This window comes from Phyllobates terribilis, unplaced genomic scaffold (genome assembly GCF_046119375.1).
Source record: "Phyllobates terribilis strain yellow unplaced genomic scaffold, ASM4611937v1 Scaffold_8__6_contigs__length_399053987, whole genome shotgun sequence".
Classification (NCBI taxonomy): domain Eukaryota; kingdom Metazoa; phylum Chordata; class Amphibia; order Anura; family Dendrobatidae; genus Phyllobates; species Phyllobates terribilis.
The window spans coordinates 105,431,062-105,447,625 of NW_027362768.1; the positions used below are offsets into that span (position 1 = coordinate 105,431,062).

Here is a 16,564-nt window from a genome sequence, read left to right on the forward strand (position 1 = left end):
TGCATAGCCTGGGCATTTTTTCAGATCGATAAAGATGACCCAACTCGTGTTATCTGTAACATTTGTCAGCAAAAGCTAAGTAGCGGCCAAAAAATGCATAGTTTGAGTACTTCATGCATGAACCGGCACATGGACATGAAGGATAAGTTGCAGTGGGAAGCTCAGTGTGCTACAATGCGGCCTAGCCGGCCGGGCCAATCACCGTCTGCCATATCTTGTGCATCCGCGGCCTCTTCATCCTCTGTGACTGGGGGGACAGCAGTCACACCTGTTTTGGGGCGCAGACCTGCCACCTCTTTACCCGCAACAGCCAGCGTGATTGGCAGGTCATCATTTTCTTTGGAGGTGGTAACACCAGCTGGTGTTGAGCGCTGTCCGACATCGATAGCACCACCTTTGGATCAAGGCAACCTAACATGTCCGCCTGCATCTTCCTCACAGACCGGCAGTTTGCCGGGGACACCCTTATCAACCCCGTCTAAGCACAATAGCCAGCCCTCGGTCCCTCAGATGTGGACAAGTAAAAGACCATTTCCTCCTAGCCATGAGAAAGCTAAGAGGTTGAATTTCACCATCTGCAAGCTCTTGGCTACAGAAATGCTGCCTTTCCGCCTGGTGGACACAGAGGATTTTCGAGACCTTATGTCCGTCGCAGTGCCCCAGTACCAGATGCCCAGTCGGCACTACTTCTCAAAGAAAGGTGTGCCTGCGCTCCACCAGCATGTCGCACACAACATCACCGCTTCTTTGAGAAACTCTGTGTGTGACAGGGTGCATTTCACCACAGACACTTGGACGAGTAGGCATGGACAGGGGCGTTACATGTCGCTGACTGGGCACTGGGTAACTATGGTGACAGCAGGACAAGGGGCTGCTGTCCAAGTTTTGCCGTCCCCACGAGTTGTGCGTCAATCCTCTTTATGTCAAAGTTCCTCCACTGCTTCTGCCTCCTCAACCTCCTCTCGGTCTTCCACCTGCACCCAAAGCCTGTCTGGTCATGCCACAAGCTTTCTAACTGCGCAGAAGGGATCCTGCACACCTCCTTACTATGCTGGCAGTAGGGCTCAACGTCATCAGGCGGTTTTTACATTGAAATGTCTGGGAAATGTGAGTCACACAGCTGAGGAGTTGTGGTCAGCTCTGGAGAACCAATTTCATGAATGGTTGTCTCCACTGGACCTGAAACCAGGGAAGGCCGTGTGCGACAATGCTGCAAACCTGGGTGCGGCCCTTCGCCGGGGCAATGTCACACACGTGCCTTGTATGGCTCACGTGTTGAACCTGGTTGTCCAGCAATTTTTAGCCCACTATCCCAGACTAGATGGCCTTCTGCAGAGGGCACGGTCGCTGTGTGCTCACTTCCGCCGTTCGCATCCCGCAGCTCAGCGACTTACATCTCTACAGAAGTCGTTGGGCCTGCCACTTCACTGGCTAAAATGCGATGTGCCTACCCGGTGGAATTCAACTCTGCACATGTTGCAGCGACTGTGGCAGCACCGACAAGCCCTGGTGCAATACGTTCTGACGTAAAGCCTGGGCCAACGAGATTCAGAGGTGGGGCAAATCACGCTGGAGGAGTGGTCTCAGATCAGGGACCTATGCACCCTTCTGCACAGTTTTGAAATGGCGACGAAGATGTTTAGTGCTGACGATGCCATTATCAGCATGACTATTCCGGTGATTTACATGCTGGAGCACATGTTAAACAGAATTCGGAGTCAGGTGGTGGCACAAGAGGAGGTGGAGGAAGTAGAGGAGGAGGAGTTGTATGCGGAAGGGCTAACATCTGCAAGGTCCAGACGGTCGGCAGCACCAAGGCGGCAGGCATGTGAGGGTGGGGGAGATGGTTTTACCAGGGCGGATGGTAGCAGCCAAACTAGTGAGGAAGGTGCAGGAGCCCAGGAAGAAGTGGAGGACGAACTGATGGAAGACTCATCAGATGAGGGAGACCTTGATCACATTTCTGTTGTGCGAGGTTGGGGGGAGAGGACAGAGGAAGGAAGCATGATTGTTACCTCGCCACCAGCACAACAGGGACTTGGTGCTCCTGGATGCGCAACACACATGAGTGCCTTCTTGCTGCACTACCTGCAACATGACCCTCGAATTGTGAGAATTAGAAATAATCCTGACTACTGGGTTGCCACACTGTTAGATCCCCGGTACAAAAGTAAATTTGCAGAAATTATTCCTGCCATAGAAAGGGATGCACGCATGCAGGAGTATCATCAGAGACTGTTGCAGAATCTTACATGTGCTTTTCCACAAAATACCAGTGGTGCACGTAGTGAATCTCACAGTTCCAACTTGCCAACCGTGGGACCGTCAAGTGTTCAGCACTCAAACCGTAACAGAACCACAGTATCTGCTGGTAACATCAATTTTTCGGAATCATTTCACCACTTTTTTAGCCCATCCTTTGCAAGGCCACAGGAGACAAGAAGTCTGACACATAGTCAACGCCTAGAGACGATGGTACAGGAGTATCTCCAAGTAAACATTGAAGCCACGACTGTGTCACTGGACCCTTGCTCTTTTTGGGCTTCCAATCTGGATAAATGGCCGGAGCTAGCCACTTACGCCTTGGAGATCTTGTCATGCCCCGCAGCCAGCGTTCTGTCTGAACGTGTGTTCAGCGCTGCTGGTGGTGTGCTGACAGATAAGCGCACGCGGCTCTCCACTGATAATGTAGACAGACTCACGTTCATAAAGATGAACAAATCATGGATCCGAAACGACTTTTCTACCCCTGTGTCATCCTGGGGAGAGTAAAAGCTTGATGACTGGTTAAAATCACCCTACCAACCGTTTTAAGCTTTCAAATTACTAATCATGTTTATCTGTATCTTGACTGGAAAATAATTTGGGCTTTGTAGCAGTGTGCAGCACTGATCCTATTAGGCCATCTATACTAAAGCTTCACCAGATTTAAAATTAAAAATAATTTTTAGCTGCATCTAGCCCGGAAAATAATTTTGGGGCTCCGAGATGCGCAAGGCACATAAGTGCCTTCTTGCTGCACTACCTGCAGCATGACCCTCATATTGTCAGAATTCGAAGTAATCATGACTACTGGGTTGCCACACTCTTAGATCCCCCAAACTTTTCGATCAACCTTTTCATTTTAATAAAGACCAAAAAAATGGTCATTTTTGAAATTATAAGCATTAGCAGGTTGTTAGAAACTGAAATCAAACAGTTTTCAACTCAAAACTTTATTCTAGGTGATGTTACATTTTCACATAGGACCCCTTGTTCGAAAGGAGCTTCTGAACTCTCTCGTCCATTGAATTTGTCAGGTTTTGGATGGTTTCTGCTTCAATTGTTTTGCATGAGGACAGAATACCCTCCCAGAGCTGTTGCTTAGATGTGAACTGCCTCCCGCCATCATAGACACTCCTTTTAATGATGCTCCAAAGGTTCTGAATGGGGTAGAGGTCAGGGGAGCATGGGGGTCACACCATAAGTTTGTCCCCTTTTATGCCCATATCAGCCAGAGATGCAGATGTTTTATGTGCAGCATGAGATGGTGCATTATCATGCAGAAAAATGATCTTGCTGTGAAATACACGGTTCTTCTTCTTGAACCATGGCAGGAAGTGCTGTTTGAGAAAATCCACATACATTATGGAGTTCATCTTTAGCGCCTTCAGGGATCCTAAAGGGGCCGACAATCTCTCTCCCCATGATTCCAGCCCAAAACATTACTCCACCTCCTCCTTGTTGGCGCTGTAGCCGTGTTTGCGTGGGGTGTCCATCAACCAGCCATCCTCCACTCCATCCATCTGGACCATCGAGCGCTGCACGGCACTCATCCGTGAACAAAACAGTTTTGAAATCAGTCTTCATGTAATGTTTGGCCCACTGGAGCCGTTTCTGCTTGTGTGAAGTGGATAGAGGAGGTCGACAGGATGGCGCATGCACAGCTGCAAACCTCTGAAGGACCCTGCATCTTGTTGTTCGGGGGACGTTGGAGGCACAAGCAGCTTCAAAAACTTGTCTGCTGCTATGACAAGGCTTTTTTGCCGCTGCTCTTTCAACCTGACGTAATTGCCTGTAGGAAAGAGTCCTCAATTTGCCCTTATCAGCACGCACACGTGTGTACTGTGAATCAGCTACATACTTCTTGATTGCCAAGACACTTCATCCTGATCATCGCACAATGTTGATTGTAGTCATGCCTTGACCTAAACACTCCACAATTTGTTGCTTCTCAGCAGCCGACACATCCTTTTTCTTTCCCATTTTGGCAGAAAATGTAGGCTGCTTAATAATGTGAGAGAGCCTTCTTAAGTAGTCTTGCCTTTCATTGGACACACCTGCCAAACTAATTAGCACAGGTGTCTGCAATTGCTTACAGTGATATAAAGAGCCCTGACACACATCACCATCAATGAGTTTAACTGACAAACAAACAAATTCTTCCCTTATCACTCCTAAACACTTTTTGTATAATAATTTGGAACGCAGTGTACATGTGCTTTTCCACAAAACACCAGTGGTTCACGTAGTGAATCTTACAGTTCTAACTTGCCAACCGTGGTCTGTATGGAGTTGTTCAATAAAGGGCCCAAAATTAAGATAACATAGATGGGAGAGGTCTCTATGAATAGGAATTCCTAAGTGTTTGATACCCTGTGAGGGCCAGGCAAAGGGAAAGTTGGACTGGATGGAATCCTATATGGATTTGGGGAGGGAGACATCGAGGGCCTCAGACTTCGCTGCATTGATTTTAAAATTTTACCATGTAACAAAGTGATCTATTTCAGCCATAACAGCATGGATGGATATATGTGATTGAGTGATATATACTAGGACATCATCAGCAAATAGAGAGCACTTGTACTCGGTGCCTCCCACCTCAATCCACCTAATATTGGGGTTATGGCGAATTGATGAGAGCAGGTGCTCCGTCACTAGGATGTATAAGAGAGGGGACAGAGGACATCACTGCCTTGTCCCATTGGTGATTGTGAAAGGTGATGAAAATGTTCTGACGCACCCCCTGGGCCTTGGGACACCCGGAGCCGGACCCTTTTTGGTGGATGTTGGTGGTTGTAGTCTTCGTGGCGGCGACCCAGTTCCGTGGCTCAGGGCGGTCAAACCAGTGGCGGAACTATTTATGTGGTTTTCATGTTTAAATGTCCGACTACGCCACCCGTGGATTGCGGTCAGAGTGAACCGCCGCTACAGGGCAGACCACTGAGGCTGGTGTTGTGGGTGCAGCAGAGCGTAGCATAACTCCCCACGGGAGGAGTATAGCCTCAGGGCAGTGTATGCGGAGGATGGGGGTGATAGTGCAGGGCAGCAGCAGTAACGACACGGAGTCAGTGATGCAGTTCAGGGCCTTTACTCACAGTTCTTATTATCCAGACCACGTCTGCAGGTAACCGCTGCCCACGTCGTACTGTGCTCACCAGGTGAGGGGCTCAGACAACTCCCAGATAACTTTGGAGCACTTCACAGGACCCCCTTTGTGTGTCCTTTGTCTGGCCTTTCTTACCAACCCTTCTGTCCGGCTGCCTCGGGCCTCCTCTTGGTAAACTTGGCGCCAGTTTCCCTGACCCTATGTGGTGCCTTCCTAGCGGGTGTAGCGAGGGGCTGCGCCACATAAAATGTCAGAGCCTCCGGTTTCTAGCTGAGGGTCGTTTCCTGCCTCCACTAGTTCGGGGACCGGTCTCCCCCTTTGGCCTGACCCCTCCACGCAGGTGGATTCGGGCGTGCGGTGGCGACTCGCCCGTCCGCACCCCTGGGATCCCTTCATTCCTCGTTCCTGGAGCCTTCTCCGCTCCTCTTCCTTCCTTCTCCCTCTTCCAGGCCTGGGCCTCTGTTACTAGGCCCGCCTCCGGAGCAGAGCTCATGCAGAGCCCCTGCTCCCTGCCACTTCTGCTCAGACTTCTCTGCACTGAACTAAGATGGTGCCCACCTTTTATACTCCCTTCTCAATGCACCCAGGAACTGCTTCCTCCCTGCTCCTGCACTACAGGGTTCCCCTTCCTCAGTGTTCCCTCCCCCCACTCCAGCCAGGGACAGGGACTGTCGTGCCCATCTCAGGGGCATATTGGTCGCCCTGCCCCACGGCAATGTGGTGTAATGCATGCAGGTGTCGGGTCCTGATCCACACTCCATCCTTACCTGAGAGTGAGATATCACACCTCTGGGTGAGGTGCAATACGTCTGTAGCAACCGAGCCCTCAGGGTGCTACAGTTCCATTTATCTTCAGCCTAGGTGACGTATTGCGATACAGGGCCGTGATTTTGGCTATAAAAGGGTCCCCTAGACCCCTACCCCAAGCTTTTTAAGAGAATCATATATGGCGTGCCAGGAGACTCTATGGAATGCTTTCTCAGCATCCAACGAGAGTATCTAATTACAAATTTTTAACTGCATCTAGCCCAGGAAATACTTTGTGCCTAGTAGCAGTGTCTGCTAGTGAGCGGATTATCCCGGCTGTTAAGCAAGCTGCACCACCTGTAGTTTAGACACTTAATTTTTTCAAAGGAAATGCTTCGGGACCATGGGATACTTAGTGAAGAGCATCAGGAGGCACCCCAAGGCATAGAGGCTGGGACTGGCAGTAGGATGCCTTGCGGTGGACAGCCGAGCTCGATCCTTATAAAAGCTTTTTAACTGCAGCAGCTTTAGTGGACGCTACTGGAGCTGGAATTACCGCGGCTGCTGGCATGAGACTTGCCCTCCAATAGATCCTTGTAAATGGATTTAAAGTGTATTCATTCAAATTAAAGAGACAATTTAAATTAAAAAGCTTAGAGCTGCCTCCACCACAGGGGGGCTCGCTCGACCCACCAGCGGACAGGCACCAGTATTGGGAGAGGGGGGATGGCCGTCAGGGTTCACCGCGGCTCTGGCACAAACCCGGCGACACGGAGGTGGCACGGGCAGGAGCGGACTGGCCGTGTCGGCTTCTCACTTTTTGGATTTTAGAAGGGCATGACATGCCTATATCTGTGTCTCCCCCTCCTTTTACTCCTCCACCTCTTTTATTTTCGCATGACTATATGTACTTGTCACTTTTCCATGTGTTAGTTATGTCTTCTGAGCAGTTTGTCAGCTTTTGGACACCTTTGAAGGTGTTTTCTATGTGTTTCTATGTGTTTTTGTTTGCCTGCCATTGGTTTTAACGGTGTTCGAAGGTGTTCGACGAACAGTTCGACGAACAGTTCGGCGAACACACGGGTGTTCGACGAACCGAACCGAACTCGAACACTACGGGGGTGGCTCAACACTAATCTGTACAACTGGTGGTTGTTTTCTTCATATGGCTTACAGCACTAATGGTATTCTGTTCAATCTCATTACTACAGAATATTGGCATACATGCACTGATACATAACTCTCATTATGTTTTTGCAGCAATGTGTCCTATTTCTGGTGAGATATAATTCCAGATTGTTAAAAAAAATGCCTATTAAAGATCAATGCAAAAACTATTCCCCTCTCTTCACACCTACTCCTCATAAAGGAATGACCCTTCCTCATTAACAGGTGAGTCGAATAATATAACAAAGAATTAAGTAATGATGTATTAGCAATGTAATAGATTCATTATTGTGAAATCTCACAGCTTTTCGCTCTGTATCTGTTAGCCAACTACTCCCACCTGGGCCAACACATTAGGAAGAAAGTTTGTCTACAAGAAAACCATTATGCACTATAGTGAAGACTAGTAGACCCCTTGTCAAATATGTGCAGCTTTTATTGTATTGTGGTGTATTAATAGTTCATTCCCAAATGTTTGTAATTTTGATACTTTTTTTTTAAAATGTGTTCCCGATTGTTTAACTGGACTTGATGATGGGCGTGTTGGTGTCAGACGCTCCTGATTTTTTAGAGGAGCACGTCTCTTAATGAATCAAGAGAGTTAGATGAGTGGCATGCAGCTCTGTGCTCCACACCACAAATCTTATTCCAGTCTCCAACTGGAGTCAGATTTCAGGTGTAAGGAATGCCTCAGTTCGTCATGAATTTGACAAGCTGTGGCTTCAAGCATGCCACTGTGCCCCCATCCCACCCCCAGCTCTGTTTATTTTAGCAGGGAAAAACTGTAGTGAAAATGAAAAAAGTCACAGATTTTTTTGCAACTCCGAGTTGGGCAAAAATGTTACAACTTTTCAAAGCAATTTACACCAGAATTCTGGGTAAATTGTTTTGAAAAAAACTTTTTTTTTGTACTTTTCATTGTTTTATAAATATATATTTATATACGATATATATCTATAACTATGTATACATATAGATACACGTATCTATCTATACATAGATAGATATTGTAGAATTTTGGTAGCTGCTTGAATATGCACATGCACAGGGTTTTTATATCAAAACAGCATAAGGTTTTTTGTTCATCATAAACTTTATAGCTCCAAAACGAAAACAGATGTAAAAATGCATAACATAAACAGTCTTTTCTTCTGGTACAATGAACAAAGTAAATGTAGCAGCCTCATCAATCTTCGTATTCCAGAAAGAATGAGCCCAAGTAATATTAAACGCGTTCACCAAACAAACATCTCTGTTCAGTTCTAGTACAACTCCACACTGCTGCGCTAACTCAGCTGCTGTTATTAGGCCTGTAAACTCTGAGCTGGATTATGGGAACAACCTTTCACACCCAGACTATTTTGGTTGCTCCTAAATCCTAGACCCAAAATCCTCTCAAATTAAAACTGTCTCAGTAACCTAGTGTTACTGGTACAGACTTTACATTACCAAGATCAATTACCTTGGTGACAAAAATCTTCCATCAAGGACCTTACCTCCTGCTTTCTTACAATATACAGTATATATATATATATGTATATATATATATATACAATAAATATGGATATTCTATATATATACAGTATGTATGTGTAACGAGTTAATGCGGTGTTCCTGAAAATGATTGTTATCGATTCACATAATGTCTTCCTTTGCTTCATATAGTTGTCACATCTCCTTTAAACTCTGTTTTCTAGCTTGATGAGCCAAATTGAATGCAAGAACAGTATCAGTAAACTGTTTTCACCATTTGTGTCTGTTCTTAATGTTTTATGAATATGTTGAAAAATTTGCTGGGGCCATGTTTCCTTGGGCATTCTAGTTAATTACTTATTCACAACATTTCTAGTTTGTTCCATGCAAAATGTGTTGGGCATTAATTCTGATTATGTACAAAACCCACCTGCGAGGAAGAATTCTGCATCAGTAATGCTGATAAAACGAGAAGCTCTCCTGGGGCTATGCTGAGAAACTGGATACTGGACAGAATTAGAAGCTCGAAGCTAAGGCTATTCATAATGTCATTAACATAAAGGCAATTAAATGAGTTTTTAACCTACAACCCTTTATTGTTATTAATGAACATTACAAAAACTCAAGAGATAAAGTTGGTAATTATCACTGCAACGAGCGATGCAATAATGTGGTTAAATATAAAAACAAAACAAATGATTATTGTTGGTATTTTCGCTAGCTGAAACCCCGAGGACCAACTCAGTCAAATTTAATCACGCAGCACTACACCAAGAGGGTTAATTAAATGAGGCCTTTACCTTCAGCTGGCTTGGTGATTCAGTTTAACATTAAGTATACCAAAGGAAATGTAAATTTCTAAATTATTCTAAGTAGTTCATTTTACTTCTAGGTCAATTGTTGAAGTAAAAATGCAAAATAATTCCATTTTCTTCTTCTACAAAGGGTTCGGTCTTTAAATATGTATCACAGCTAATGCAATGTTGTAAATACAAAACGAAAAGATGCAATATGTTCACTTGTGTTTGGTTTTATGGGTGTACATAACATGACATGCTTAGGGATTTGTCAGATTCTTAGTCAAATGCATTACTGTAAAGGTGGAAATAATGGAAGGAAATGCTGGATTTATTCTTCGCACAGAACCATTTAAATGCACATGAATATTTGGGAAATTACCCTTGTAAATATGAATACAACAAATGGTACGTATATAAAAGATTTGCATATAAAATAATGCTCAAATACATAATACATGTTAGACGTACACTTGATTAGCATCGATTACTGTCTTGTTCATTTTCTAAAGTGTTTTATGCAAAGTAGAATCATGGTGGATAATGTGTATATTTTTCCTCCCTTTATTCTTAAGCAATCATATACAGCTAACTAATAGGTTAGCTGGCAAAGCAAAGTAAGTGGGACACTCAAAGTAAGGGGGCCAAGTGACGACTATGGATGATAGAAGACAGATAATGCAGATCATTGGCAGGCAAAGGATAGGATATTAGTCCTGTACTGTGTTTTTATGTTTGCCTATTCCTTAAAGAGATTTTCCATCTTTGTCAACAATTCTTTTTTCTTACTTAAATGCATGCATTTGGGGCTAAAAATCATTTTTGCTATTGGGTTTCATTAAAAATGTTGCACTGTTTACCTCTTAAAGCCTCTGTATTACACTGTCTATTGATGGCTGCAGAATGAGTTAAAGGAGTTGGCCATATTATATTTATTTTATCCGACGTGTTGGGGACATGATTTTGTGGCACTTACTAATATACAGGTATGACAGGTTCTCTTCCTGCTCTTTTATTTTATCCGACGTGTTGGGGACATGATTTTGTGGCACTTACTAATATACAGGTATGACAGGTTCTCCTCCTGCTCTTGTTAGTGCAGCTTTCCTCACAGAGCGCACAGCTCTCCAGTTCATCCAATGGCTGCTGGTAGAGGAACATGTGACCTGTCCATTAACTTTGGCCAATTGAAAACCTCACGTGAGAAAACGTTTTTTCTATTGGAGGAGACTGATGGGCAAGTCTGGTCACATGATCCTCCACCAACAGCCATTTAATGGACACTGTAATACAGAGGCTATAGGAGGCAAACAGCACAAAATGTATAATGAAACTCAATTGCAAAAATGATTTTTAGCCCCAAATGTATGCATTTCAGTGAAAAAAAAAACATTGTCCTCAAAGGTGGACAACCCCTTTAAGTCCATGCTCCCATGATGTGCAATTGATGTCCTTTTGTCTGCTGCATTCTTTGGTTCTGAAAATCCACTGCGTTTAAATGTTCAAGCAAAATGGATGTGACTTCATGAAAATTCATGCCCACTGTGCACTTAAATAACCTTATGACACTGTGTATTTTTGGTGTGTTTTTTTATCTATAGGCTTTGATTGGAAGCCTGAAAAAAACATTTTTAAAAAATGCAATCAAGTATTGAAGTGCACAATCCTATCGTTTCTGCACTAATAAAACATGAATACAAAATGCGGCAAAAAAGCAATAATCAGAGCAGATTGGCATTGTGTTTCTTTCATGCGGACACCTGCAGAAATAAAGCAGCACTTAAATAGAGCGTGGGTTAAGACTAATTTAGAAGAACTGATATAGAATGCTCTTTTGCTGATTATTGGTTTGTGTAAACATGCCATCAACCATACAACTAACAAGCAAAACGCTCATTCATTGGATGATTGGATTGCTCATGTCGGCATTAAAATCATCCTTCTTGGATGATTGGCTGCTGATAGCATGATATTTTATGTGTACAGAACGACCATATTAACGATTGTTCTGTGTGATAAACTTCTGGTCAGACAGTCTAAACAGGCCATTAAAAGTCCGCTGATTGGATTACTGATTGGTTCGTCCAAACGTGCATCACTTTTGTCATAAGAAGTATATACTGGAATCTTGTTACCAAGTTTGGTGGGCAGCATGATGGCTCACTTGTTAGCACTGTTGCTTTGCAGCGCTGGGGTGCTAGGTTTAAAGATGACCTCTCACTTGGCCAAAATACGTTTTTTTTTTTACCTGGAGTAAATTTCGCTGTTCTCCAAAATTTGATGTTTATTTTCAGTCAACTGGACAGGGTCATCATCAAGACTATCATGGAGTAAAGTTGAGAACCATGCCCATTTCGCTAGAAAGAATAAGTTTACATATAGTGACGAGGGGGCCATATCTCAGGAAGAAAGGGACAAAGAAACAAAAGTAAGACAAACCAAATTCAGAACAGGAAAACAGCGGCATTTACGGCAATTAAAACATTACATATTTATGGTGAGTGACAAGTCCTCTTTACATCTGACCTGGGACAACATATGCATGGGGTTTGTATGTTCTCCCTGTGTTTGCGTAGACTACTTCTGGAAATATTGGTTTCCCGCCACACTCCAAAAAAGTATACCAAGAGGATAACTGGCTTCCTATCAAACTGTCCTTAGTGTGTGACCTAAATTGGGAAAGTAGATTGTGCACCTCACTGGGGACAGAGACAGATGTGAACGGTAACAATCTCGCTACAGTGCTGCGCAATATGTTAGGGCTATAAAATCGACAGGAAATAAATGAAGTTGGTCTAACATCAAAACATCAAAACTGGCTTTATAACGACCCCTATGAGATAAATATCCTTTCAAGACCATTATCAGATAAGATACAAAATATTGTTGGAAAATGACTTCTGCACATTTATAAAATAAATAATAGTAATAAATTAAAATGTTAGGGCTCATCTGATGAGATGGATTCACTAAGCCGCAGGTCATGGTGAATACACGGACTCAAGGTGGGTCTTGCCGGATGGCAAACTGAACAGCGAGGACCAAGACAACAGGGTAAGTTGGAAGGCAGGTAGACAAGCAGAACAGAACACTGCAGAAGACACAAAGCCAGGGGTGTAGACAAACACATGAAGCATTTGTAATGTGAACAAGTCCAGATAACAGTTTGTCATACAGTAGCCAAAGGGTTAATCAGCTGCTCTGAGCCAGTTATAACATGCAGGTTGTAGAAACCACAGGAGTTTGCAGAGATGATTGCAGCTTGGAGAACGTGATGGTGGCAAACTTCAAAGCAAAGGTTAATTGAACTCAAATATTACCCAATACTCAGACATACCTGTTTCTAGGTCGACCTTAGATGATGATGTTACAGGAGTTTGCTGAGCAAACACAGGAAAGTGTGGTGACCATAGGGGAAGGGAGCAGAGCCTGGCTCTGGAACCGAGACAGGTGCCTAATACAAAATAGTGATGCACCTGCCGTAGAGGTAGACCAAACCAGTGGTGGTGGACTCTTAGAGGGGTGAAGCTTTGGAAATTAAAGAGTGGATGTTCAGTAGCAGATATTACTATTTTTTTATGTTTCAAAATGTTATTAAGATTATGGGATGTACCTCATAGTGGATAATGTTCCCAAAGCACTTTGTGTCCCTGACATGTGACCTTTTTAAAGATTACATCACTGGCTGAATTCATTCCTAGGGTTTGCTAAGTACATTTAGTCAGGTCATAATTGTGCAGTACTGTGGACAGCAAAGGCATCTAACCTGGCTACATAGCTGAGAATTAAGCTTGATGATAGCCCTGCCAAAGTTCATTGGATCTATAAAGTCACACAACATTACTAAACTAATTAAGCATTCGGCTACATTTCAGAAGCAAATTCAGGTTAACAATTTACAATTTGATTACATTTAATAGAGGCTAAATAACATTCATTTGTAAATGGAAACAATCCACAATTAGCTTTAATTTTCTTCTCTATTTATTCTAAAGTGCTACTAAAAAAAATAAAAAAAAATTATATTGAAAACAATGGTCTTTGATCACATAGTATGTTATGGATATGAATGGTATTAAATATTAAATTAGTCAATGAATGGATTTCAGCTCCAGCAAACAATCAGGAAATAATTATTGCCAAACTGAAATTTGAATGAAATTTGAAATGGCCAGCGGACCCCATCTGCTGAAGTTGTCACAAAGCTAGATTAAGTCTCCCTGGAGTAAATATCTTTGCACCGGAAGGGTTGAGCACAACAAATTCTCTGAAATCAGGATTAGTGCTCTCCTGGGAACAGGAATTCATTTATAATGTACCGGTTTTCCTACACAGAAACTTCCATAGTCCTATTTATCCGTCCGGTCTGTGATTATTCTGTGCTAAGTAAACATGATTTTATTAATTCATCTACTGTTTGTATCTTTTTTAATATGTATTAATGGGCAGACTAATTACAAAAGTCATTACTCAGATTCATTTCTCATCACATAGTTAAATCTTGTTAATTATTCATTAATAGGGCAAAATTCTTATTTCTTGAGCAGAGGAGACTGCTAATGCAGAACCAACACTATACGTAATACCCAGTTTTCGCATTTATATTTCCCTTTCACACACATATGAACGTCTTATATAGGAACACAGTTGCTGTCCAACATTTAAAAATAAAGTATAAGAGGTCTTCTTTTATTCCAAAAACAGCATTGGGTTTTCTCTGGGGGTCCTATAAAGAATGAAAGGAGTGGTGGTCAAGCAATGGCATTGCTACACCATTCAGAAGGAAGACAAAAGTGCCCTGTCGTGGTGAACAGTGGGGGTCTCTAGACCTGGGGATAGGGGATAACTCTTTTAAAGGGAATCTGTCATCAGGTTTTTGCTACCACATCTGAAAGCAGCATAATGTGCTGATAGAGACCTTGATTCCAGCGATGTGTCACTTATTGGGCTCCTTGCTTTAATTTTGATAAGATCACTGTTTTATTTGCTGCATATCTAGCAGTTCTCTGAATGCTGAGCTCTGTATAACCCCGCCAACAACACTGATTGGCTGCTTTCTGTGTACACTGTGCATAGGCAGAAAGCTGCCAATCAGTGATGGATAAGGGGTTATATAGAGCTCATTAATATGGAGGACTACATGGCAGCAGGTTTACTAGTTCTCTGGTGACAATCTCCTGCTGAAAAAATTGTGATTTTATCAAATCTACAGCAAGTAAGTGACACATTGCTGGAATCAGGGTTTATGTCTCCACATTACTCTGCTCTCAGATTAGGTGTCAAAAGCCTGGTGACAGATTCCCTTTAAAGAGTACCTATAACTGATTTGCCCTTATTATTGTATAAAGGATTGGGCAGCTCCCGATTAGTGATTTTTCTAAATACAAATTATTGTAAAAGTGCTCATAAGTACCCCTAATGCCCCCTGACAGGGCCTGACTTTTTAGCAAAAATCAGGCCCGAACATCTGGGTTGTGTTGTGGGATTCCAGCAAAAAGAGTGAAATTCCACAACCCTCTGCTGCCCCTTGCATAGTGATAGAGTGAGATCTTGCAGTAAGCCCTACCGCTTACTTACCGAATGGTAAAATCTCTAATGATGTAACCATTTTGTAACAGTTTAGTAAAGTGTACTGCCGGCCTGGTGAAAAGTCAGATCTTGTGAGATTTCACTCTTTCCCTGCAAGAGGGGCAGCGGAGGGTTGTGCCGGGATTCCACAACCTGTGACCCCACAACCTAGCAAAAGTCAGGACCTTTTGGGGGGCTTTTCAGTCACTTATGAGTAAGTTTGACATATAATTATACGTATTTAGTAAAATCACCAATCTGGGGCTGCCTACTCTTTTACAAGCAGCCTCAGACCAGTGATTGGTACTCTTATAGTCTCAATGTATTTGTCTGAAATGTCACAAAACTTCTGCAGAACATGCCACCAAATGACAAGCCAGGATCAAACATAAAAGGTACATACTTTGCATTGCACTGTACAATATGTTGGCACTATATAAATAACTATGAAAACATGGCATATTTTACTGTAGATATTACCATAGTGGTCTTTCTGTGTGTGTACTGTATGTAATATGATAGGAGGGGATTTTTTTTAAAGAGGTTGTCCACTACTTTTGATTGATGACTTATCCTTAGGATAGGTCAACAATGTCTGATCGGCCGGGACCTGGCACCCGGCACCCCCGCCAATCAGCTGTTATCTGTGTCAGCAACCACTGGCTGTAAATACTCACTTGTGGAGATGGCCGTCTTCTCATAGTGGCAACCGCAGGGTACTGTACATCCGCCTCCTATTGATCTGAATAGGAGGTGGATGTGTTGTACCAAGCCTCTGCCACTACCTGAAGATAGCCAGCTCCTCAAGTGAGTGTTTCCGGCCGCCGAAACGGATAACAGCTGATTGGCGGGGGTGCCAGGTGTCAGACTCCGGCTGATCATACATTGAAGACATATCCTAAGAATAAATCATCAATCAAAAAGTAGTGGACAACCTTTTTAAATAAATGTTGTTTGGCTAGAAAGCATTTTTACAATAGGAATTTATTAATAATTTTGAACTTTCCAGGTTCTACAGCCTGTGTATCACTGTACACTGACTGCTGAACCAGTGAACCAGTCAACATTGAATCAGTGAACTCATCTGGTGGCAGGGTTTGTAACTGCTATCTCTTCTCTCCTGAATGACCTTCTAATCCGATTTAATTGGTCATACATACAAGTTGAAGATGATTCAGGAGAAGAGAGATAAGTTTACAGACTGTGCAGTCAGACGAGCTCACTGAGGCATTTGAGTGTTAAATAATTTTGCAGTCTGCTATATATTGGGAGCTAATGTGGGGCCATTATATACTGTTGGATGTAATGTGTGGCCATTATACAATGCAGAACCTAATGTGGGGCCATTATACACTGTGGGATCTAATGTGGGACCATTATTCAGCATGGGAGCTAATGTGGGGCCATTACACAGAGTGGGATCTAATGTAGGGCCATTATACAG

At 43.2% G+C, this 16,564-nt stretch overlaps 1 long non-coding RNA gene across 1 annotated transcript in view; it reads left to right on the plus strand.

The window, feature by feature from the left end:
- LOC141156792 (uncharacterized) overlaps positions 1-9,380 on the plus strand; it is a 155,524-nt gene extending 146,144 nt beyond the window's left edge. Inside the window, exons 6-7 of the long non-coding RNA XR_012247712.1 lie at positions 7,376-7,507; positions 8,980-9,380. This is a non-coding gene — a long non-coding RNA (uncharacterized lncRNA). The remainder of the gene's footprint in view (positions 1-7,375; positions 7,508-8,979) is intronic.
- The last annotated feature ends 7,184 nt before the right edge of the window (positions 9,381-16,564 follow it).